General features: G+C 39.7%; 1 long non-coding RNA gene across 4 annotated transcripts in view; it reads right to left on the bottom strand.

The window, feature by feature from the left end:
- Positions 1-25217, bottom strand: part of LOC102137919 (uncharacterized) — a 226383-nt gene that overhangs the window by 52324 nt on the left and 148842 nt on the right. For all 4 annotated transcript variants that reach the window (XR_010581653.2, XR_010581654.2, XR_001485471.4 and 1 more), the window contains exon 2: positions 2012-2182. This is a non-coding gene — a long non-coding RNA (uncharacterized lncRNA). The remainder of the gene's footprint in view (positions 1-2011; positions 2183-25217) is intronic.

Here is a 25217-nt window from a genome sequence, read left to right as displayed (position 1 = left end):
CTCAAAGGAAAAAAAAAACTCATTCTTATGAGACCAAAGGATCTCATTCTTACTAGACCAAAGGAATTGACAACAGAAGGTAAAATACAATGCAACCAGCCTGTGAAATCTTTCTGCTTGGGTCAACTGGGCCATGGACAATTTCAAAACTAACCAATGTGAAAACAGCACATTAATGAATGATAAAGAAACATGAAGAGAAGATACATTACTTTGGCTACCAGAGGTACAAATGCAAAATGATTAACCACTTTTGACTAGTAGAACTGATGATGGATTTAAAATCAGCTGCACATTGAGGGATTTTTGTTCAAGTGTAACATAAATTGTGTTACAATATGAGGATAAAATATGTTATTTTGGGCTATGTTTTAGTGTGTAATCACTAACAACATTAATGAATGTTAAATTATATTATAATAATTTACTTGAAAGTTGTTTAATCTATTTTCAAATAGCTCTGTCACCTGCTGAACGGCTTTCATATGTTTCAACTAATAGTTAATTTCTAAAGAGTATCCTAGACTTTACTCTGAGGATTTATTATATTAACTCTCTCAAAGAGCCCTTATATTGTAAAGAGAATGTTATCTAGGAAACAAACCTCCTGGGCGTCACACATTGCTAGTTATGATATTGCTTAAGGTAAAATGGGAAAATTACAGCCCAAGGCTACTTCCCAGTTACCTCTGCTTAGGGACAATAACTGAAAGGCCCCACAGAAAACATGTTAGGGTAGAAGGGGCCTGTTTTCCAGGAGCTCCTGCTTCTTGATGTTAAGCACCCTCCCAACCAAGTGAAAGCAAAGACTTCTTAGTAGAAAGGCAAATTCAGCAAACTTCTTTCCTTGTTTATCTGAGATAAAAATTACGTGAGTCTTTGTATTTTTGTGTATGTATGTTCTCAAGTTTTGCCCTTGCTTATTTTCTGTTCTTTGTTAATGAATCAGTAGTTTCATTCTCGAGTTGTTTTGCATTATTTCACCTGGAAGAAGACAAATTTAAAAAGCCCTAGTAAGTAAGCATGAAAAAGGGTCTTAAGTAAGTATCAGGAATCAAACATACTGAGTCCTCTGGTGAGTATTCAACCCCTGGGGACAGAGAAGTAATCCTTTCCACTGCCTCTATTTTATTTCTCTTGAAGAAAATAAAAATCTAACAAAAGTGCTTAGCCATACAAAATTATCAAATATTGAAAGAATGATTTTTTTCCCACATCAAACAACATTTTGTTAAATGGTAGTTTCCACATAGGTATAAAATATTGAGTAGCATTAGAGATTAACCCTGTGAGGTGGGGGAGATAAAGAAAGGTTTAGTGGTCGTACAATTAGCTGAGTAGTCAAGAGAAATAGAAAACAAAAATCTTCTATTTTGCCTTCTTTTGATCATGAATCCACTGTTATGTTTTATTTTTATTAAACAATTCTTTCCCATGCTAGAAGAGTGAAAGAGTTGAGCCATCCTAAGGAACTTAAGGTGTGACAATTTACAAAGAAGAACAGCTGTAACATTTCTCATTTACTCTGAGTATAAACATGAAAAATATTTTTAAAAAATACAGTGAAATAAATTTATTCCACAGAGAAGTCATGGAGCTCTGTTATACATCATATTGTATACTAATAGCTTTGGGTGTGTGGTCTTCAGGTGATGGCACATAGATGGAGTACAGATTTGCAGGGAAATGACACAAATTGAATTAGGCTTCAGTTTACCAGCTACTGATTCCTATTAACAGGGCATTTTGATGTGAGTCTCCACTAAGCATGTGAGTTAGAAAATAGCTCTAAAGACCATCCTTGATGGATCATTACTTTGAGATGCAAACTCCAGACTGCATTATTAAAACATCTTGGAATCAATTCTGTGCATTTCCAAACAAACTCTGGCATGGATCTGACCACATCATTAATACAGTTTACTTCTCTGGATCCTAGACCCTTAACTCCCTAGGCCAAAGCCAGTAGTTATGACATCACTTCATTTCTACAAATTAACAGTTTTCTTACCTTAATTCATGGAGAGTTGAAAGACATCAGCATCCTGACCCATATTGTTTTTCCCTCCTCAAATTCTTCTTGAGATTCCCCTAATGTCTAAGAGTGTAGGCATGCGCATTACAGTGTTTGAGAGTCTTCACTCTACTTATCGGCTGAAAATTTGTTGTCAGCTTCAGTCAGCTGAAAATAAGAAAAAAAAATAATGGCCACATTATTTTAAAAAATGTACTGCCATTCACTAATACAAACACTTATGTACAACATTTTATTAATATCTTCTCAATAATCAGATGAGGAAGATATCTGCATTATCCTCATTGCACAGACAGGGATCATGAAGACTAGAGAGGAAAGACCGCTTATCTAATGTCTTTAACTGGGATTCTTATAAGCAGAGCTCATGTTTTCTTCCTCCTTTGTGTTTCCATTAGCCCCTAACACAGAGTCAACTCTTTGGCAGTGTTCATTAAAAGAGACTGAATAGCAGATATGCCAAGCCGTCTTTGGACTCTTGGCCCTGACTCTTTAAGAAAGTCGTATGTTGTGTTTTGTTGTTGTTGTTGTTGTTGAGACAGAGTCTTGCTCTGTCGCCCAGGCTGGAGTGCAGTGGCGCGATCTCGGCTCACTGCAAGCTCTGCCTCCCGGGTTCACGTCATTCTCCTGCCTCAGCCTCCCGAGTAGCTGGGACTACAGGCACCCGCCACCACGCCTGGCTAATTTTTTTGTATTTTTAGTAGAGACAGGGTTTCACCACGTTAGTTAGGATGGTCTCGATCTCCTGACCTCGTGATCCGCCCGCCTAGGCCTCCCAAAGTGTTGGGATTACAGGCGTCAGCCACCGCGCTCGGCCCATATGTTGTGTTTTAAAGAAGACAGAAGCAGAGACAGTATGTTTGCAGCATGCTAGAGGTGCTCTGATCTTCATTTGGAAATATCTACAAAGGTTTATTCAAGATTAATGTTCAGTGCTTGATGGGCTCTGGTTAACCAGTGGCCTTTAATCTTGGCTGTAGACTGAAATCACCTGGAAGTCTTTAAAATACCAATTTGTTCCATGGATAGAAATTCAAATTTAATTTATCTGGTGTGAGACCTCAGCGTCAGGAGTTTTAAAAGCTTATCTGGTGATTCTAATGTGCAGTCAGAACTACTAGCCTGAACATTTAAATGACTAATTAACTTTTAAGGTCTCTCATAGAAGATGCACTAATTGTTTTATTTAGTAGCAAAAAATATTGTTTTCTATTAGTTGTTATATATTTATTGAGGATATAAAACTGAAGAGGATAGAAACAAATGCATTCAGAATATTAAAAACATAGCTTCTTTTATTGTTTATATGAGTGTAGTAAGTAAATGGTATAATAATGAAAACATTTTACAAAATAATTACACCCAAGAAGAAAATATTTGTAAATATACCTAAACAATTTCTTGTTATCCACTTTTTGTATAATATGGGTTAAACATCCCTAAGCTAAATATCAAAATCCAAAATGCTTCAAAAGACAAGACACCTCAAGTGGAAAATTTTACACCGGACCTCTTGTGACAGGTCATAGTCAAAACACAGTCAAAGCTTTGCTTTCATGCACAAAATTACTAGAAAATATTGTATAAAATTATCTTCAGGCTACGTGTATGAAGCAAATGTAAACATAAATGAATTTTATGTTTAGAGTTGGGTCCCATCCTCAGGATACCTCATTATGCATACGCAAATATTCCAATATCCAAAAAAATCCAGAATCTGAAACACTTCTGGTCAGAAAGTCACCAGCTGAGAGGGAGGATAGATAAAGAAGCGTCTAGGGTTTGAAGAGATTCACTATGGAGTGGTCATCTAGGATAGAGAGAGTGAATAGATGAGGGACAGGCTCACTCGAAGCTTGTGATCATGAATTTAAAGTGAAACCAATCTAAATCGCTTTAAGTTTTTCTACAGCCACATTCAGCTGCAGTGAAATTAATTTTGTAACAATTTATCAATTTTAAAAATTAAAAAGCCAATATGTAGCCTTTGCTAATTTACCTGGGACCCTTATGGAAGCCCATATTCTGCCATTTCTCCCAAGTAAATAAACGCTCCAGCCATGTTAAATTACTTTTATCTTTTCAAACAAGCAGTGCTCTCCTTTGCCACTCCAGGATAATTGCCACTCATCCTTTAAAGCACTGCCAATACACACCTTCTTTTCTGAGAAATATTCCTTGACCTCCCTTTTATGACTACGTTAGCACTATCTCTCCTTCTATCGTGGTGTAGGTAGCACTGCTTTGTAATTGCTTGGATGACAGGCAGTGTGACTGGTGTATCCCCAGTGCTTAGCACAGAGCCTGCCATATAGTAGCTATTAAATAAATACTGACTACATGGATGGCTGAAGAGAAAAATTAAACTTACAGAATACACTCCATAAATCAGATACTCTATATATACCATCCTCCAAAAATCCCCTAAGGATTTAGATTTCATACATTTTACAAATGAAGAAATGAGATTCAAGTTATTCATGTAATTTTTTGAGGATCGTGTAGCTAGTAAGTGGAAGATTTCAGATTCATACCTGTTTAAAACTGGCACTCTTTTTTTTTTTTTTCCTTGAGAAATGGAGTCTTGCTCCATCTCCTGGGTTCAAGTAATTCTCCTTCCTCAGCCTTCCGAGTAGCTAGGATTACAGGTACCCGCCACCACGCCTGGCTAATTTTTGTATTTTTAGTAGAGATGGGATTTTGCCATGTTGGCCAAGCTGGTCTTGAACTCCTGACCTCAGGTGATCCGCCCACCTCGGCTTTGAGAACAAGAACACTATATCTGCTGGTTTCAAACTCTTGACCTCAGGTGATCCACCGTCCTCAGCCTCCCAAAATCCTAGGATTTTAGGCGTGATCCACTGCACCCGGCCACAAAAACTGATGCTATTTTCTACACATGGATGTGCCTACCAGAGTTCTGGATTATAACCCTACCTGGTCACCATAAAAAATTCATTCCTATTGGACACTGACATGAAAGCCTTATGTTACATTTTGTGATTGAGCAGTTTTCTCTTACAGCTTATTTACAAGGGAAAGAGAAAGGAAACAAGAAATGTTTCAAAAAAAACCGCTAAAATTTTAGTAATCATTAAAATCAACACAATTAAATCTTCTTTTTTTTGGAACGAAATTTCACTCTTGTTGCCCAGGCTGAAGGGCAATGGCACGATCTCCGCTCACTGCAACTTCTGCCTCCCCGGTTCAAGCCATTCTCCTGCCTCAGCCTCCTGAGTAGCTGGGATTACAGGCACCCTCCACCACACCCGGCTAATTTTTGTATATTTAGTAGAGACAGGGTTTCACCATGTTGACCAGGCATGATCATCTGACTTTGCATGAGTCACACAAGCTCTGAGTCCAGCTGTCCCCAGCCACTGAGATGCAGATGCTAACAAGCACCTCTATTCAGTTCTTGAACTTCTGACCTCAGGTGATCTGCCCGCCTCAGCCTCTAAAAATGCTGGGATTACAGGCGTGAGCCACGATGCCAGGCAATTAAATACTCTTTTTAAAAGCCTTGAGGGAACCATGTAAAGATCTCAAAATTCTAAGATATTTTCGAATCCTGTCCCCACATTCCAAAGTTAGGAAGATTGGGAGGATATTCATTTACTATTAGTTTTTTATTTTATTGTTATTTATATTAAAAATCTCAAGGCAAAATATTATGTGATTATCCCAAAAGATTACATTAAAGCATATTCCATAATTAAATATACACTTCAAATTTAGAAGTTAAGGTCTGGAACATAAAAAACATTTTATAAAATTAAGGTTTTGGCCCAGCGCGTTGACTCACGTCTGCAATCCCAGCACTTTAGGAGGCTGAGGCGGGCAGATCACGAGGACAGGAGATTGAGACCATCCTGGCTAACAAGGTTAAACCCGGCCTCTACTAAAAATACAAAAAATTAGCCAGGTGTGGTGGCGGGTACCTGTAGTCCCAGCTAGTGGGGAAGCTGAGGCAGGAGAATGGTGTGAACCCAGGAGGCAGAGCTTGCAGAGAGCTGAGATGGTGCCATTGCACTCCAGCCTGGACAACAGAGTGAGACTCTGTCTCAAAAATAAATAAATAAATAAGTAAATAAATAAATAAATAAAGTAAAATAAAATAAAATACAAATTAAGGTTTCACTGATCCCTGCTGCTTTGTTCCAGCAGCTCTAATCCCAAGAGAATTAAAAAACATACTTTCACATGAAAATTTACGATAGTTCAAGGCACTTTTATTTCTAACATCCAAACATCCCAGCTGTCCATCAGTAAGAGAATGGGCTAACAAATGGTATACAATGAAACACTTCTCAGCAATAAAATAATCAACTTTTTTTTTTTTTTTAGAAGGAGTCTCACTTGTCGCCCAGGCTGGAGTGCAATGGCGCGATCTCAGCTCACTGCAACCTCCGTCTCCTGGGTTCAAGCAATTCTCCTGCCTCAGCCTCCCCAGTGGCTGGGATTACAGGTGCCCGCCACCATGCCTGGCTAATTTTTGTATTTTTAGTAGAGACGGGGTTTCGCCATGTTGGCCAGGCTGGTCTCAAACTGCTGACCTCAAATGATCCACGTGCCTCGGCCTCCCAAAGTGCTGGGATTACATCCCTGAGCCACCGCACCGGCCAAGAATCAATTTACTGATAAACGCAACAAGATAGCTGAATCATAAATAATAGTATGCTGAGGGAAAGAAGCTTTAAACAAATGCCTGCCTGCCTGCCTTCCTTCCTTTTCTTCTTTTATGTTTTTAACCTGGCTTAATTTTATTGGCTTCATTATTTTTAGCAATTTTTGCAGTGTTGAAAAATTTGCAAATAAGTTTTCAGAAACAGTTAACTTCAAAATCCTAACATTCTACACATGAAGAAAATGGGTAAAAACATGGACGGAAAGAAATAATCAGTTTACTTACATTTTCTGTTTATATGATACGTAGTAATTTAGCTGAGGTTGACAATTCATTTAAATGAGATAAAAGTCATTTACATAGTCTCTGTGGCTGTTTTCACGTACAAAGGTAGGGTGTTACCGAGCAAACAATGGGCCTGCTGCCTAATGTACATGGAGGCCAATACCATGACATTGGCTTTTGAGGAAAAAAAAAAAGCTTCATTGCAAGTGGACCGGCAAGGAGACAGGAGGAAATGCTCCAATATATCACCCTGCGCTGGCATTTGGGTTGGGTTTTATAAGCATAGGGTAATGAGGTGTGATCTGATTCAATTCTGCAATGAGATGATGCCTGGAGGCATGATCTGATTGGATCCTACCATGGGCTGATGGCAGAGCTCAATTTAGGATCCCTCCATATTTCGTCTGCTTCTTAATTCAGTCCCTGCTCCGTGGTCTTTTCCTTGGTCCAGGCACTTACGTTCCCCTTGTGGTTGCACGTTTGGTTCATCTGGGCATGCTCAGGTTACATGACCTTCAACCTGAGGGCTCAGACCAACTCACAACTTTGTTGCCTTAAAGTTTAGCCAGAGTGGTCCGGTGCTGTTGCAAGTAGAGCGGTTGTGACAGAGACTATGTAGCCCTTAAAGCTGAACATACTTACAGTGGTGCACCCTTATCCACAGGGGATTCCTTCCAACATCCTCAGTGGACACCTGAAATCTTCAGTAGTACGGGACACTATATATACTGTATTTCCTTTACATATATACTTATAATAAAATTTATAAATTAGGCATGGTAAGAGATAACAATAACTACTAATGAAACAGAACAATTCTAACAATAAGCCAGCATCACTACTCTTGTGCTTTGGTGCCAATATTAAGTAAAATGAGGGCTCCTTAAACACAGCACTGTGATACCTCGACAGTCAATCTGATAACTCCGAAGGCTACTAAGTGACTAACGGGCAGGTAGCATATAAGGCATGAATATGCTAGACCAAGTGGTGATTCATGTCCTAGAAGGGACACTATTCAAAACAGCATGTAATCTAAAACTTGTGAATTATTTATTTCTAGAATTTTCCATTTAATATTTTCAGACCACAGTTGACCACATTTCAACTGAAACCACGGAAAGTGAAACTATGGATAAGGGGAACTACTCTATATCATATCATCTATCACCTTACAGAAAATCCCTTTTGTAGACTAAAGAGTCATAAAGATTTCTCACTATGTGAGATAGAATAATTTTTAAAAGTGTAAGTTCCAGTTTACACTTTTAAGTTCCAAGTTCCCTCTATGATTGATCATCTGATTTTGCATGAGTCACACAAGCTCTGAGTCCAGCTGTCCCCAGCCACTGAGATGCAGATACTAACAAGCACCTCTATTCAGTTTTCAATCTGTCAAGTGTGCAGTGAGCATCTAAGATCAAGAATATATTTCAATGATCGCGACAGCTGGTGCTGAGAAGACCATAAAAATATAAATAATGGCCTTGACAATGTAACTGAAAAGACTAGTATATTTGAAACATGGGAGGCAAACTCAAGACAGAACATAAATACATTTAATTACTAAGTCACGTGGTAAATTTTGGTATATCCATACAGCAGAATATTTTAGCAGGCATTAAAAATCGTATTTTTCAAAGAAATAAGTTTATGGTGGTTTGGTTTTAATTGAGATACGTAAATACTGCTTCAATTTCTGTAATGGCTGTGAGATGTTCCTGTTTTATCTCCCTTCTTGGGAAATTATCTTTGCAGATGACATGATCCTATATCTAGAAAACACCATCATCTCAGCCCAAAAGCTTCTTAAGTTGACAAGCAACTTCAGCAAAGTCTCAGGATACAAAATCGATGTGCGAAAATTGCTAGTATTCCTATACACCAACAACAGGCAAGCCAATAGCCAAATCATGAATGAACTCCCATTCATAATTGCCACAAAAGAATAAAATACCTAGGAATACAGCTAATCAGGGAGCTGAAAGACCTCTACAAAGAGAACCACAAAACACTGCTCAAAGAAATGAAAGAAGACACAAAAAAACGGAAAAACATTTCATGCTCATGGGTAAGAAACAATATCATGAAAATGGCCATACTGCCCAAAGCAATTTATAGACTCCATGCTATTCCCATTAAACTATCATTGACATTCTTCACAGAATTTAAAAAACTATTTTAAAATTCACATGAAACCAAAAAAGAGCCCAAATAGCCACAACAATCCTGAGCAAAAAACACAAAGCTGGAGGCATCACACCACCTGACTTCAAAATATACTACAAGGCTACAGTAACCAAACAGCATGGTACTGGTACAAGAAAAGCCACGTAGACGAAGGAAACAGAAACCAAGAACTAAGACTACAGACTTACAGCCATCTAATATTCAACAAACCTGAAAAAACAAGCAATGGGGAAAGGATTCCCTATTTAATAAATGGAGCTGGGAGAACTCTGGCTAGCCATATGCAGAAAATTGACCATATACAAAAATCAACTCAAGATGGATTAAAGACTTAAATGTAAAACCCAAAATTATAAAAAACCTAAAAGAAAACCTAGTCAATACCATTCAGGACACCGGCATGGGCAAAGATTTCATGATGAAGATGCCAAAAGCAACTGCAACAAAAGCAAAAATTGACAAATGGGATTTAACTAAAGTGCTTCTGTACACCAAAAGAAACTATAATCAGAATGAACAGACAAGCTACAGAATGGGAGAAAAATTTTGCAATCTATCCATCTGACAAAGGTCTAATATCAAGCATCTACAAGAAACTTAAATTTACAAGCAAAAAACAACCCCATTATAAAGTGGACATTCTTTTTCCTCTAGGAATCTCTGATTTCTCTCTGGCACTTTCCAGAATTTGTATTTTTCTTTGTAATCTGGTGTTTCATTAAAATGTATCAAGGTGGTGGAGATTTTTTTTTCATACTACTTGTAGATTTTTTTGCTTTCCTTCCTAAATTCATGTCCTTAGCCTACTGTGACTTGGCTATATGCAAGAAGTCTGACTCAACCTTCCCAACGTTTTCTGTGTCCAAGGACTAGTTTTACTTCCCCCTGAGTAGTTGTTAATACCCCAAACTCTGGGTAACCCAGGTCAGTTTCTGTTCCCCAGGCAACTCTAGCTCCTGTGCTGCTTTTATCTATTTCTGGATTGCCATCAGGGCTTCCTTGAGAGCTTCACATTTGCTTAAAAGTAGATTTGATATATTTTTCTGATATTTTGTAGAGCTACAAGGCTTTTTAGGAAGCCCAGTTTGACCAATTGACAGAAATGGAAGTTCAACTTGGGTGGGATAACTATTATTGTCAATCATTTTGTGTAAAATGAAACAGTGGTGCAGAGACATGACATTGAATTATGCAAGGTCAAAATGCCAACATATTTCAGATGTGGAACTTGAAGTCAGAAAATCTGAAACCAACTTTAATGTGTTCCTCAATACTTCAGTGAATACAATTACCGACAGCAAGGTGAGTAACCTAAAGCAAAAATAAGGGATTATTTTAATCCTTGTGTTTAGTCCTATTCCATAATACAGTTTGTGTTCTTGGAAATATAAACGTCTTCTTTTTAACTACTTACCGCATGGTAAAACTGACAGTCATAGAATATGTCATGTTATCCTGTGACTTAGAATGTCCGGTAGGGGCATCACTCCACTCTTCTGGAGAGAACACGTATGACAGTTTGAAACATTCAAAATGTGCTGTTCTTTGCAGTCGGGAAAGAACTTCAGGGCAGGACGGAAAGAAATCAGTCACAACATTTCAGATACTGGTGTTAGAAGGATTTATTTAGAGTTATTTAGGAAATTATTTAGAGACAGGACATACTTTCCGGCTTTGTTGAAATCACATCGTGTAAGAAGCTGCCTATTTCATTAATATATAAAGCCAGCCTTCCTTTATAGGTAGAGGCTACAATATCCCTGATTATGCTTTATTTTTAAAAAGTGAACTTGAGGAGAGAGACTCAGGCCTGTATCACACACTTCCCTTAGTTTTTGTTTTATCAGAAGCATATTATTAACAAGTACTCTCTTTCAAAAAGACAAGATACAAACAAGAGTAGAAAAAAAAAATCCATTCTCTTATGATTGTTAAATTATTTAAGAGTTGACAGGCATGAAGTGATTGCTATGTCATTTGCATAAATTTGAGGACTTTTTTTTTTTTTTTTTTGAGATGGACTCTTGCTCTGTTGCCCAGGCTGGAGTGCAGTGGTACGATCTCGGCTCACTGCAAGCTCCACCTCCCGAGTTCACGCCATTCTCCTGCCTCAGCCTCCCAAGTAGCTGGGACTACAGGCGCCTGCCACTGTGCCTGGCTAATTTTTTGTATTTTTAGTAGAGACAGAGTTTCACCAGGTTAGCCAGGATGGTCTCGATCTCCTGACCTCGTGATCTGCCCTCCTCAGCCTCCCAAAGTGCTGGGATTACAGGCGTGAGCCACTACGCCCAGCCAAATTCTAGGCCTTTTCTCTCTCAATTGCTTACAGTTAAAAATTTTGTAGTAGCAAATGCTCACAGATTTGGGACTTTCAGAAATGTCTTTTCAAAATAAAAACTTTTAAAATAAGTAATGTTGCAGATACTTAATAATATTTCTAGATTGCAGAGGAAATAAAAACTCCCAATTAATCATACCAAATATATTTTACTTTCTTTAACTTCTGGTAGAAAAAAAAAAATCAGATTTATACTTTATATCTTCCTGTATTTTAGAAAATAGCAGACAATGAGAGAAGATAATTCCCTAATAAGATATTTGGGATCCAACACAGAATAAATGTCTGTATCTTAATTTTAAATTTTTACTATATAATTATTGATATCTTTTCCTAAAAGGGAAAGTCCCTTACGCTAATTTTTGAGATTGATATTTAGAATAATTGCTAAACTAAATAGTACACTTGAAAAAGCTTTGCTCATAAAATTCTTAAAGATTTATTTTATTTTACAGCAGTGATAATGGTAATTAACAAAAATTCTTAACTGTAATAAATTGATTTTGGTAGATTTTGGTGCATAAATGAGACAACAGTATCTTCTAACTATAACAAATTATTTAGCTTAAATAGTCTGTCTTAGAAAATTCACTGAAAAACTAAAAAAAGAAAACTGAGCCTATTCAAATCGTATGTAAAGTTTGTGCACAGTATATAAAACTAGTTAAGTAGGCTTACAAAATAACACTTCGTATAGTATTTTGGGGAAATTCTTTCTCCAAGAGGAGAAAAGATAGCCAAATAGGAAAGAGAGTGCAAGGTTTTAATGAAGGGTGTCTCTTCCCTTGCCTTGTGTGGGAAGACTGTAGATGGGAATCCCAGGATCAGATTTAGAATATTGATCAGATGTCAATGATGTAAGTCAGCATAGCCAGCAAGGTAACACTTCCAGATAAAGAGAGAAAAAAAATTCTCCTAGATAAGAAAAAACAACAGGCTGCTGTCAAAACCAGTGCTGTAATCACCACTGAACTAATTAGTAGGATATTTAAGGCCAAGGCACTGTGGAAAGGCCAGAAGAGACAAAAGTCAATAAAAATGGTCACTGATGACAGAGTCGCAGTGCCTGGCTGACAGATGGTGCTGAAAATCCCTGAGAGATGAGAATGACTTCAGTTAAGAGCGGTCGAGGGAAGGTACTCAGTCCTTGACAAAGCACAATGGGAAGGGTCAGTAAAAAGATCAATAACAGAAGGAAACAGCTGCCACATTAATCATTCTTGATGTCAAGGCGGACATTGGATCAATGGCGTTTGTCTTTTTTTTTTCCTTTTTTTTTTTTTACAATAGTTTAGTGCAGAAACCTCTAAATGGAGCTTGTACATGAAGAACTAAAGTGAGAAGCCTGGCCATTTGTATATCTTTTAGTAATAGAGACTGAATATTAAAACAGACAGTGGCCAAACCACGTACGACAATGGAATTCTGGCCCACAACCACTGCAGCAACCAGCTTAGGAAGGCAAACCACATTCTCTGCAGCAGCCAGTTCAGGAATGCAAGCCACAAATTCTGCAGCAATTCGCCCAAAACAATCAGAGGCTGGTCAATGACTGCCAACTTCCCTAAGATTGCCCCTGCTTCTAGTTTAGTACTAATTAAAGAAAGCCAAATACTCTCTCCAAACCTATCCCATCAGATGCCATGCTTCTCCTTAGCCTACCTCTAGCCTCTTCACGCCTGTAGACTGCTACCCCAAAGCCTTGCCCCTTTTCATTATAAATCTTTCCCATTCTCCCCGCCTTTAAGTCTCTGCCAAACATAAATGATAGTGACTGCCTCCCTTTCTCTAGCAAGGAGGAAATAAATAGCTTCTGTTCTCATTAAGGTGTCTCGTTTATTTCTGTAATTTTCTGTTTTATTTATTTTTATTTATTTATTATTATTTTTTTTTGAGATGGAATCTTGCCCTGTCGCACAGGCTGGAGTGCAGTGGCACAATCTGGGCTCACCTTGCTGGCTATGCTGACTTATGTCATTGAGAGATCAATATTCTAAATCTCTGCCTCCCAGGTTCAAGAAATTCTCCTGCCTCAGCCTCCTGAGTAGCTGAAACTACAGGCATGTGCTACCATGCCTGTCTAATTTTTGTATTTTTTGTAGAGACGGGGTTTCACCATGTTGGCCAGGCTGGTCTCGAACTCCTGACCTCAGGTGATCCACCTGCCTTGGCCTCCCAAAGTGCTGGGATTACAGGCATGAGCCACCATGCCTGGTCTGTATTTCTGTAATTTTCCTGGAAGCTCCAGTGGACACATTCTTAACTGCCCATCACCATGGACTTTGGACCCTGATCGGGTGCAGTATCTATGGTGCCTCTTGTGCCTTGCTTCTTGAGGCCTGTCAAGTCTGTGTTGACACAGTGTCTGTGAGAGAACAGAGTGTGGCTTCAACTCTGTTCTCTTTGTATTGAGATCCTTGGTTATTCACTCTCAGCTTGGTACTCAGCTTTGGCTACCAATTCCCACTTGTTTGGCACCCTTGGAAGAATATTGCCTTTTTTTTTTTTTCATTCCTTTTTGCTCTCTTTTGTGCTTCTGTTTTGTGAGATATGTCTGAAGTGTTGTCTGTTATCAGAAGGACAATCAGTGCAGAACACAGGCATTGCTCCTCTAAGAGTGTCTCAGCTTGCTCCACAACCAGTGAGCTGCAATTCTTACCAAACCAGCATCCATCTGGACAAACTCTCCTAAACTTTCCTATCGGTCAGTCACCAATAAAATGGGATGAAGTTCTTTATCTACCTCATTTTTGTTTTTTGTTTTTTGGTTTTTTTTTTTGGTCAGGAGAGGTTGAATTTGATCCAGAGGGAACATTCTGGTTTTCCATCTGCCTGTGGGCACAAGTTGTCAAGTTTGCATTTGGAGGCTGCCAACTATCACGTTGGGGGCCTAAGACATAAAGTGCACAAATATTACTTTCAACTGACTGTTGCCAGCTCTCATGGAATTTTCTGAGTGTAAATCCTCTTTTCCTTTTTTTCCTCCAGAAAAACCTCCCATTTCTTATATGCACCCTTGCTACGATCTTAGCACTTGCACCCATCTCTATACCAAGGATAATTTAGGCCTTCAGTGCCAATCTGGAGAACACTGGACTTGAACAAAATTGTTCCTTTGAAAAACACCTTAGAAAAGAAACAGAGTAACATTTCTCAGGGGCAATGGGCAGCAGTTTTTGATCGGTACACAAGTTTTCAAATGAAATTCTGATTCAGGCATTGCTCTGCTAAAACAGTTTTTGGCCAGAGCTAATGAACAATATGACAAACTTAACAACAAACTAACTCATTTGCTCAGCAAATCTTTTCCCAGCTTCTCCTCCAGTTGACTTAAGCTCTGCAACTCTTCCTCATCCCCCCATCCTCTTTTCATACCTCATTGACGCCTCCCTCTTCTTCCAGACCCCCTACCCTCTCCCAGTGACTCTCCTAAGATCCCGGCATGTCCGTTTACCTCTAAAGTTCCATCTCTTCAATGACCCAAATACGCAAGCAGCAGTAGAATTTAAACCTTGAACGTGAGCTGAATTAAAAGAAGAAATTATAGGAGATTTTCAGAATAAACTAGAAAATTCCTTTCAACAGCATTTGAGTGTTAAAGAAGTGTCATTGTAATAATGGCTCTTTTATCTGCTTTGTTAATGGAATTAAACCTGAAACTGGAGACAATAATTAGACCAAAATTAGAATGGGAAATAGCCACTTTACCTGAACTTCAACACCTGGCTGACATTTTTACAGAGCCCTAGAACAATAACAAGACAGGATCCAGAATAAACTTATGGCCCTGCAGATCAAACAGTTGAGTGGACGGCCCCTAGAAGAGGACACCTGCAGATATTGAAAACAGAAGGGACACTTGAAAAATGATTTTCCAGTAAAAATAAGACCAAAAAACCCCTTAATTTAGATCAATGAAGGTACCCAATATCCTGATTTAAAATTTAACATTCAAGGTGAATTAACCATAAATATATATGGCCAACCTCAGCGATTCCTGGCAATATGGGCGCTACTCTTTCTTTTCTTTCTTTCTTTTTTCTTTTTTTTTGAGATGGAGTCTTACTCTGTCACTGAGGCTGCAGTGCAGTGGCGCAATCTCGGTTCACTGCAACCTCCGTTTTCTGGGTTCAAGCGATTCTCCTGCCTCAGCCTCCCGAGTAACTGGGACTACAGGCATGCACCATGATACCCTGCTTTTCTTTTTTTTTTTTTTTTTTGTATTTTTAGTAGACATGTGGTTTCGCCATGTTGGCCAGGCTGCTCTAGAACTCCTGACCTCAAGTGATCTGCCTGCCTTGGCCTCCCGAAGTGCTGGGATTACAGGCACTAACTCTTTCTACATTAAACCCTGGCAATTTTGCTGAACATTTTCCTCATAGTAAGCAGGTGGCAGGTATCTCAAGTAACCCACAAATTCCTTCTATTTCCTACTGTAACAGCAACCTTTGGGTATTTGACTTAAAAACATTTCTCCCTGCTCTATTATAACACTCCTGCAAATTTAATGGGAGTAACTTAATTTTCAAATAGAATTTTAATAGTAAATGCACTAGCTGAGCATGGTGTTTCACGCCTGTAATCCTAGCACTTTGGGAGGCTGAGGTGGGTAGATCACTTGGTTCAGGAGTTCAAGACCAGCCTGGACAACATGGTGAAACCCTGCCTCTACTAAAAAGAAATACAAAAATTAGCTGGTGTGGTGGCACATGCTTGTAACCCCAGTTACTTGGGAGGCTAAGATGGGAGGATCACTTGAACCCAGGATGCAGAGGTTGCGGTGAGCCGATATGACACCTCTGCGCTCCAGCCTGGGCAACAGAGCAAGACTTTGTTTCAAACAAATAATAAATGCACAGCAGAGTTTCCTGAGGGTTCCTCTACTTGTATTCATGTCATCTCTGGATATACGTTTGTCTCCTTCATTATATTTATTGACATATGCTCCAGATAAAGACCTCAACACTCTACCTAATACTCTACGAACTAAAAAAATCCACTTATATGGGAAATAATTGGAGCAGAACCTAGTCAAGTTCAGAAGTATCCTAGCAAACCATGGTCAAACTTCCCTGATATTCCTTGAAAAACTAGAAGCAAAGGAAGGATTCAAAACTGTAGTTGATGACCTTATATCCAAAGACTTTCTCATACACTGCAGTAGCCCACACACCACACTTGTTCTGCCAGTACACTTTGTTCATAACCTCAAGAAAAATCAATAAAATTGTTTTGCTTTGCTTCCTGGTAGTATCTATCCTGTCATCAATTCTGCCCAAAGCCACTTGCTTCACCATATTGAATCTTTACTGTGCATTTTTCAGTGTGCTTCCAGACCAGTCAACAACTTTGCCTTCATCTGGAGGACAACAAATATATCTGGATAGTCATACCCCAGGGGCTCACTGAAGCCCCCTCTTACTTTCCCCAAGTCCTCAATCAAGACTTAAAAGATCTAAATTTCACTTGTGATTCGGTTTTGATGCAGTATATGCAGGATCAGATGATCTCCACTGCTTTTCTCAGAAAACGAGGAAGCTTGTGAGAAGGATTCCATTTACTTGTTCTCAGCCATAGCAGAAAAAGAACATAATGTTTCAAAAGATAAATTATAATTTTGTCAAAAGACAGGCTATTATTTAGGGCATAAGTTATTTTAAGAGGGAGAAACCATTTTGCCTCTATTGGTAGGCAAAAGACTATAGAAACTTCGCCTCAATGCCTCACAAAATGACAATTGAGAGGATTTCTAGGATTTACCGGATATTGTAGACAACGGCTGCTAAATTTTTCTGAGCTTGCGATCTCTTTTTATGAATTGGCTGAGTCCTTAGTAAGAAACTGTCTTTTGTGGGGGCCCAAATATAGATTCTGTAACTCAAGAAGGCTCTTCAATAGCCTCTTCCTTTTGTAGTTAGGCACTCCCTTTCGTAATTAGGTACCCCTGATGACAATATGCCATTTTGTCTAATTGTGCATGGACAACTTGTACAAGCTTTTTTGTTTGTAACTCAATGTCATGGAAACCATCAAAAATTCATCATTTTCCATAGCCTTACCCTTGACCCAGCTGCAAAGGCTTATAGCCCTTGTCTTAAGGCAACAACTTCCACTGCAACATTTGTTGATGCTTCTTTTAAACTATTTCTAGGCTCCCCACCTAGAAAGAGTTAGCGCCCATATTGCTACTCACATCATGATTCCCTAGGCAGTGTAGACATAACTACTGACAAAGAGCATACAATACTTTTCAACCAGCTGATTAACTTCTTATGAGAGTTGTACTCCCTCCCTCTCGCTTTACTGTTCACTGATGCAATTCCTTAAATTCTGCCACTCTCCTCTCCCTGCCAGAAGAAGGGGAACCTCATGATTGTTATACTTCAATTAGGGGAGTTTCTATACCTCACTCAGATTGATGAGAAACTGGCTGTCATTGTGAACCCTGATCAAATGTTATTCATTGATGGATCATACCTCAAAACTGATATTGAAAATTATCACTAATTTAAGCTCTCCTTTAGAATATATTTTCTACCTGAGGTAAAATCAACCCATATAATGGAATTTATTACACTTACTGGAGCTTGTCAATTAGCTGAAGACCATGTAGTAAACATATATAGCATGTATGCTTTTAGAGTACTACATGAATTTGGGACTCTTTGGATAAAAAAGAAATTCATCATCTCTGCTGGAAACCCCATGAAAATGAATAAGTTAAGGCACTCTGCTTTCTAGAGTTGGCCATTTTAAGGTTGAAGCCCATACAAAGAAAGAAGATAATATAAAAGCCAAAGAAAAAAGTCTAACAGAACTTTATGCCAAAAAAAAAAAAAGAAAGAAAGCCTTAACTAAAGTTATTGTCTTATGTAAATCTTTTTTTCTTTTTTTTTTTGAGATGGAGTCTTGCTCTGTCACCCAGGCTGGAGTGTCCAGTGGCGCTATCTCGCTCACTGCAAGCTCCGCCTCAGCCTCCAGCCTCATTCTCCAGCCTCAGCCTCCCAAGTAGCTGGGACTACAGGCGCCCGCCACCACGCCTGGCTAATTTTTTTTTTTTTTTTTTTTTTTTAGTAGGGACGGGGTTTCACCGTGTTAGCCAGGGTGGTCTCGATCTCCTGACCTCCTGATCCGCCTGCCTCGGCCTCCTAAAGTGCTGGGATTACAGGCGTGAGCCACCGAGCCCGGCCTGTCTTATGTAAATCTTCAAAGGCGAAGTTTCTAGGGATTCAAATAGGCCATTATAAAATATCAATGGGTCAACCCCAGTTTCCAAAAGGAAGGCTGGAAATTCCACCTCAGGCTGGAGCTTCCAAATGAGGCCACCCTTGATTATTCAGGCAGTCTACCTGGGGGAGTTACTGACTCATTGTGTGAATAATCAGAGTGAGAATTGTACAAATGGACAAAACTGTAAGAAAACTATCACCAACTCTGGCAGAAGTTATTAATGACATTGTCTCTTCCCTATATGAAATATAAATCAGCCTCAATTCAAGTCCAAGTAATAATAACCACATTTCTCTAGATTTCTTGTTGGCTAGTCATGGTAGCTGTGTTATTGCTAATACTTCTCACTATATTTGGATCAATGAAACAGGCAGGGTAAAACAGGCTCTACATCTCACACTTCCTTAAGGAAAAAAGACAATTGCCATTCTAAGGCAGATCTTCATGGTCTGTGGCCTATGGTTCTCTTGGTCTGGGTAGGAAAATTAGAATTTCTGCTTCTGTAGCATTTTACAGGGACTAGTGATTATTTTTGTTTTTGAAACCCGATCTTCAAGCCAAAGACAGCCTGACCCCTGAAAACCCAACTGCCAGTTGTAGAGTCAACAATCTGAGTGAGAACATCCTCTATGCCTTTTAACCAATAGAATGGTGCTTTTTTCCAAGACCACCCATGAACCAATAAGCATGCATTCTCCCCTTCTGAGCCCTTAAAAATCCTAGACTCAGCCACACAGATGGCTGCTGGCTTTCAGGCCCCCATTCACACAGAATTCTACCTACTTCAGGCTGGGTGCGGTGGCTCACACCTGTAATCCCAACACTTTGGGAGGCCAAGGCGGGTGGATCATGAGGTCAGGAGATCGAGACCATCCTGGCTAACATGGTGAAGCCCCGTCTCTACTAAAAATACAAAAAATTAGCTGGGCGTGGTGGCAGGTGCCTATAGTCCCAGCTACCCAGGAGGCTGAGGCAGGAGAATGGGTGTGAACCTGGGAGGCAGAACTTGCAGTGAGCTGAGATCACACCACTGTACTGCAGCCTGGACGACAGAGTGAGACTCTACCTCAAAAAAAAATAAAAGTCTACCCAGTTCAGGTCCCCTCTTGCGTTGAGAGCTTTTCTGTCACTCAATAAAATTTTTCTCTGCCTTTCTCACTCTCTGCTGTCCACACACGTTATTCTTCGTGGTTGTGGGAACTTCCGGAGCTTCGGGTGGCAGTAACAAAGGAGCTGTAAGGCGCCCCTGTTAACTGAGCTGCAGGCAGCAGGAACCAGAGAGAGCTGTAACATTTTCTGGGGGCTCAGACCTCAGGACTACCCAAGCAAAAGCTGTAATACCTGTTGGGACTCCGCAGTTGCTGTCATCTCCAAGTATTTGGGTGCCACCACGTCCCTTTCATCTAGATACCAGCACCCAACATGGAAGCCAATTGCAGCATGCCCAGTCCAGCTACAAGCTGAGCATGGAGCCATGCTGACCACAGGATCTGGGCCAGTAATGTAAGCCAAGTGCAGCCTGTTGGGCCCAGTGGGCAGAGCAACCCGGCAGGCCTGAGTAAGGCCTGGAACAGAGGTCACGGCAGCCACAGAGATTTCCAGCTGATGAAGCAGCACTGAAGGAATCCTGTAACACTGTGACTCTCCCTCCCACTCGCCAAGTAACAGGGGAGAAAAAGCCACGGGGCGCCATTCCACCCTGCACACGGAACTACAGAACGTGCAACACTTTGGTTATACCTGCCATGATGCAGGTCCATCACATCCTGAAAAAGTCTTACATTCTACTTTGCAGCTGTTCTCACAGGAGATCATTGTTGTACTGTGTCTGAAATTCGTCCCTAGTGGTGGGTTCATGGTCTGCCTGACTTCAAGAATGAAGCCACAGACCTTTGCTGTGAGTGTTACAGCTCTTAAAGATGGCACAGACGCAAAGAGTGAATAGCAGCAAGGTTTATTGTGAAGAGCAAAAGAGCAACCCTGCCACAGCCGGAAGGTGGAACGGATTGCCCGCCGGTGGCTGTGTGTGTGTGTGGGGGGGGGGTGGCCAGCTTTTATTCCCTTATTGGCCCCGCCCATATTCCATTCCTGTCCTATCAGAATGCCATGTTTTCAAACCTCACTGCAATTGGCTACTTTTAGAATCCTGCTGATTGGTGCATTTTACAGAGTGCTGATTGGTACTTTGTACCATCCTCTTGTAAGACTGGAAAGTTCCTGATTGGTGTGTTTTACAATCCTCTTGTAGGACAGGAAAGTTCCCCAAGTCCCCACTTGACCCAGGAAGTCCTGCTAGTCTCACCTCTCAGTACTGATAGGACAACAAAAAGTCAAGAAGGCCTCATAATATAGTTTACAATGGAGACCACTTGACAACATCACAGTGGTGAAGATCTGGGTTTCCAGCTGCCCCTGAATTGGTCAATCTCTCATAATTAAGAGAATGACCATAATAGGGGACTGAGAGGATAAATCTTCAAATGAATAGTGGTCAGAACATATGACAATAGAATTCTGATTCACAATCTCTGAAGCCACCAGTCCAGGAGGCTATACCACATCATTGGCAGTGATTGGTCCCAAACGGTCAGGATATCATTAATGACTGTTAGCTTCCCTATTTTGCCTTGTATCCAACTTAGAACCAACCAAATAAAGCAAAATATGTTCCCCACACCAACCACATAAGATACTCTGCTTCTAGTTAACCCACTTCCAACTTCCCCTTGCCAACTACCTCCAATCAGAGCATATTTGAAACCTTCCCCACCCATTCCCTCCCGTTTTTTGCTCACTCTAAAGCTTTCCCACTCCCAAACTTTGAATTAATCACCAGTTCTCATGTGGGTGGTCTACATTTACTTCTACAGTAAGGTGCATGCAAACCTTTTCTAGTCACATTTAAAATGGTGAAAAGCAGCATCATACCAGAAATGTTTGAGTTTTTACTTTTTGATTAGGTAAGCAGAGAGGGATGATTTCTGAGTCTTACAAAGAGTACATATCACTTCAGAAACACATGAGTTGTGGAAAATGGTGTCTGCTATTGTTCTATATTGTCCATAAAACACAGCAAATATCTTACTTTAGTGAGTTGGTGTGTGGGGATATAGAGATGACCAAGCTGAAAGGATTGACAGTAAGATAACAACTAGAAACTGCATGTCTGAAGTGACATCTCTGTGTCACTTTTCTGCGTAAAATGCACATTTTTACACAACCCTTGAGAAATCTTAGCGCTTTATATCACAAGGGTGAGTAAAATGCACACGTTTTTAAAAATCAAGTATTTTAAGGTCTCCAAAATGACAGATCTTTTCCCTCTGTGAGTCATATCATGATTTATCTTGAAAGTATTTTAAGAATATTCTAGAACACAAAGAGACTAAGGTTATTCAAATGAGTTTGAAGTCCCTTTAGTTTCTCTTTATTCTCAATGAATTGCAATGGCAACTGCAGTTCCTTACCCTGCTTCCAGCTCTCTGCTGAAGTTGAGGTTTGTGGGGGTTCAATCAGGCTGGTTGGAAAAATATTAATGATAGTTATAGTAATAGCCACAAACTCTCTTGGAAAGCCTGAGAGTTTGCATAGCTTCAGATTGTCTGGCTGAAGGCAGCCAGAGTCTCTTTGTAGGAGCTAGAGAGCTTAAGGCACAAATACAAAATAATGTAGAGTAGTTTATATAATTAACTTGTTTTCCTAAGACTAATCTTTGATGTACCCTGGGTGCTTAATTGTTTTCTACTCAGGAAGTCCACAATGTCAATTACCCTCTAATAGTGTTTTCCTATGACCTTTGTCGATTAATCTTTACCAAATAAATGCAAGTCTCACTGACTGATCGAGGCGGCAGTTGCAACTGTTTATAGCACTCTCCAGGGAGTCTGTAAATGGCTCACTCAGCTGGACTGGCAAAGCAGAATATCTGTGTCAGTGTACTTCATTCATCCATCGCTGGGTCAGGGTCTGCAGGTCGGACCCTAGCAAAGGTTCCTCAAAGGATTCCACATTCTTGGTCACCAAAGCTGTTGTGGTTTTCTTGACCATGGAAGTAGATAAGTAGCAGTCCTTTGCCCTAATAGTTGGTCAAGTCCCTGCAGGCACACGGGGACCACTGTTCTGGCAAATGTTGGTTGGGGAGAATATGGATTCTAATCACTTTTAAAAATAGACTTGGGGGTACAAGTGCAGTTTTGCTACATGGATATATTGTGTGCTGGTGAAGCCTGGGCTTTTAGTGTACCCATCACCCAAATAGTGTACTGTGTACCCTTCAGGTAATTTCTCTTCCCTCACTTCCCTCTCACCCTTCCAGTGTCTACTGGAGCCTCCAAAGTCTCCAGTGAGTCTATTCTGGACCTAGTCAATGTGGAACAGTCAATGTCTATTCCACTTTTCATGTCCGTGTGTGCATATTATTTATCTCTCACTTATATGTGAGAACATGCAGTCTTTGAATTTCTGTTTCTGAGTTATATCACTTAAGATAATGGCCTCCAGTTCCATCCATATTGCTGCAAAAAATATAATTTCATTCTTTTTTATGGTTGAGAAGTATTCCGTACTTCCCAAACAGAAAGGTTGTACTTATGATAACATCCAGCCACAACTTCTTTTACGTTATTTGGAATTCAAAGGGGGCAAATCTATTATTATTATTATTATAGTAGTATATAAAGCAACCAAGAATAAACTTCAGACCAAAGAAGACTATTCATATCCATGAGGGTGGCACAGAGAGAGACTGGCATAAAATAAACTGGGAAAGGCAGAGGAATGGAAGGGTCCAGGGCTTCACAGATCAGGATAAGCAACTTGGATTTTATTCTGAATGCAATGGGAAGTCATTGAAGTACTTTAGGTGATGAAGTGACTTTTTTTTTTCAAGTTTTTAGTGATTGTCCATCTTCAACCCATAATCCCTCCTATTTACCTTAATCCCTCACATTTACCAGAATGGTTACAGAGCCAAGTCAAGGGAGGGGTTGGTACCATTAGAATATAAATAACATTTTCTGAATAGACATAGGGCTTTTCTTTCAACACTAAGTTATCGTTATACTTCTAGATAAAACAGATGTGATGATTTGTACATGTACATAGAATCTAGGATGAATTGCACTTTGAGTTCTAGACTCAAATTTGGGTGATAGAAGTGGAATGGAGCCAGGAAATAGTTAAATTCTAGTGTCTGGGGTTCCATTAAGGAGAAGAGATCATTCTTATCCTCTTTGGTTATAAAGATCCTAAATTGTCTTTTCCACGCTTGAAAGGGTAATTTAAAATTTTAAATACATAGAATAAGCAGGCCTTCAGGAATTTATTACTTCACACAGTCCCTATGCAGCCCTCTTATTTTGTGCCTTAGCCCCTGTGGACACCTCTTCCCAAAGCACCAGATTGTTCTGCTGTTGTAAGTGTGTGCAGGACCCAAAGCTAAAGCACTCCTCTGTACCTTACTGACACAGCAGACTGCTGACCTCACCCCTTGTCATCAAAGCATTTTCAAGTTGGAGCATATTTGTTAAATGAATAAGTATTATCTTTCTTCCTTCTACTTACAAAATTAATAAATGTTACTTTGTAAAAATAATAATTTAAAAATCACTCCTATTTTCGTCATTCCCAAATAACAGCTAAAATTTTAGTGTCATCTTTTTTTTTAATCTTTCTTCTGCACTCATTTACAGTGTGAGGTACAGGGAAATTTAAGGAGCAAGGAAGAAGTTTAATTTTTAAAATCATTTTGAAATTACTAGAAGTATTAAATCCTTATAGGTTAAGTTCATTTACATTGGGAAAACTCTCTTTTTCTCTCGCATGAACCACTTGGACAGTCCCTCTCATGATAACAGGTATAAGGCAAGTGCCCAACCCATGGTTCAGGGGATGACTGTAACTAAGTATGTTTGTCTTATCAATGGTCTGATAAGTGAGGTTGCTCCTACTTCTAGACGCATCTATTTTTCATTTGCAGATTTATAGAGATACAAAAAAGCCATTTGTGCAGAAGGGAAGTGGCATCCAGACCATTTCTCTTTGAGCTTCAGTGCCATTTAGAACATGTTTGATAAACTAGGGTGTCCCAGACTCACAAGTGTTGGGAGAAAAGAGCAACAGTGGCCCATTAAAGGAAACTCAATATAAGTGAAGTGAGGTACTGGCTGGGACTGAACACTTGGGTCACTGCTGATAGCGAGAATGTGTGGCAGACGCTGACTTCTGTATCAGAATTGTCAGTGGTGTTTGAAGCCTGTTGAAGTGGATTGTGGTGAATGCTCATCCAGTCACACCACTCGCCCCAGTTAGTTAAAGGCCATAAGAAGGCAGAGAGGCAGGTTCATCCTGAGTCAGAGTTCTTGAGAGTGACGCCATGCAATGGGCAGAGAGGCTAGGGAAGCAGCTATCAAACGATGATGTACTTCAGAAGTGCATATTAAATTTGCAGATTTTAAGCTCCATTCATTCCAGATTGAATGGAGCCTAGGAATATGCATTTTAGCAAGTACCCC

This window comes from Macaca fascicularis, chromosome 15 (genome assembly GCF_037993035.2).
Source record: "Macaca fascicularis isolate 582-1 chromosome 15, T2T-MFA8v1.1".
NCBI classification, from domain to species: Eukaryota; Metazoa; Chordata; class Mammalia; order Primates; family Cercopithecidae; genus Macaca; species Macaca fascicularis.
The sequence above is the reverse complement of the archived record's forward strand: the minus strand, read 5'-3'. Positions and strand labels throughout refer to the sequence as shown.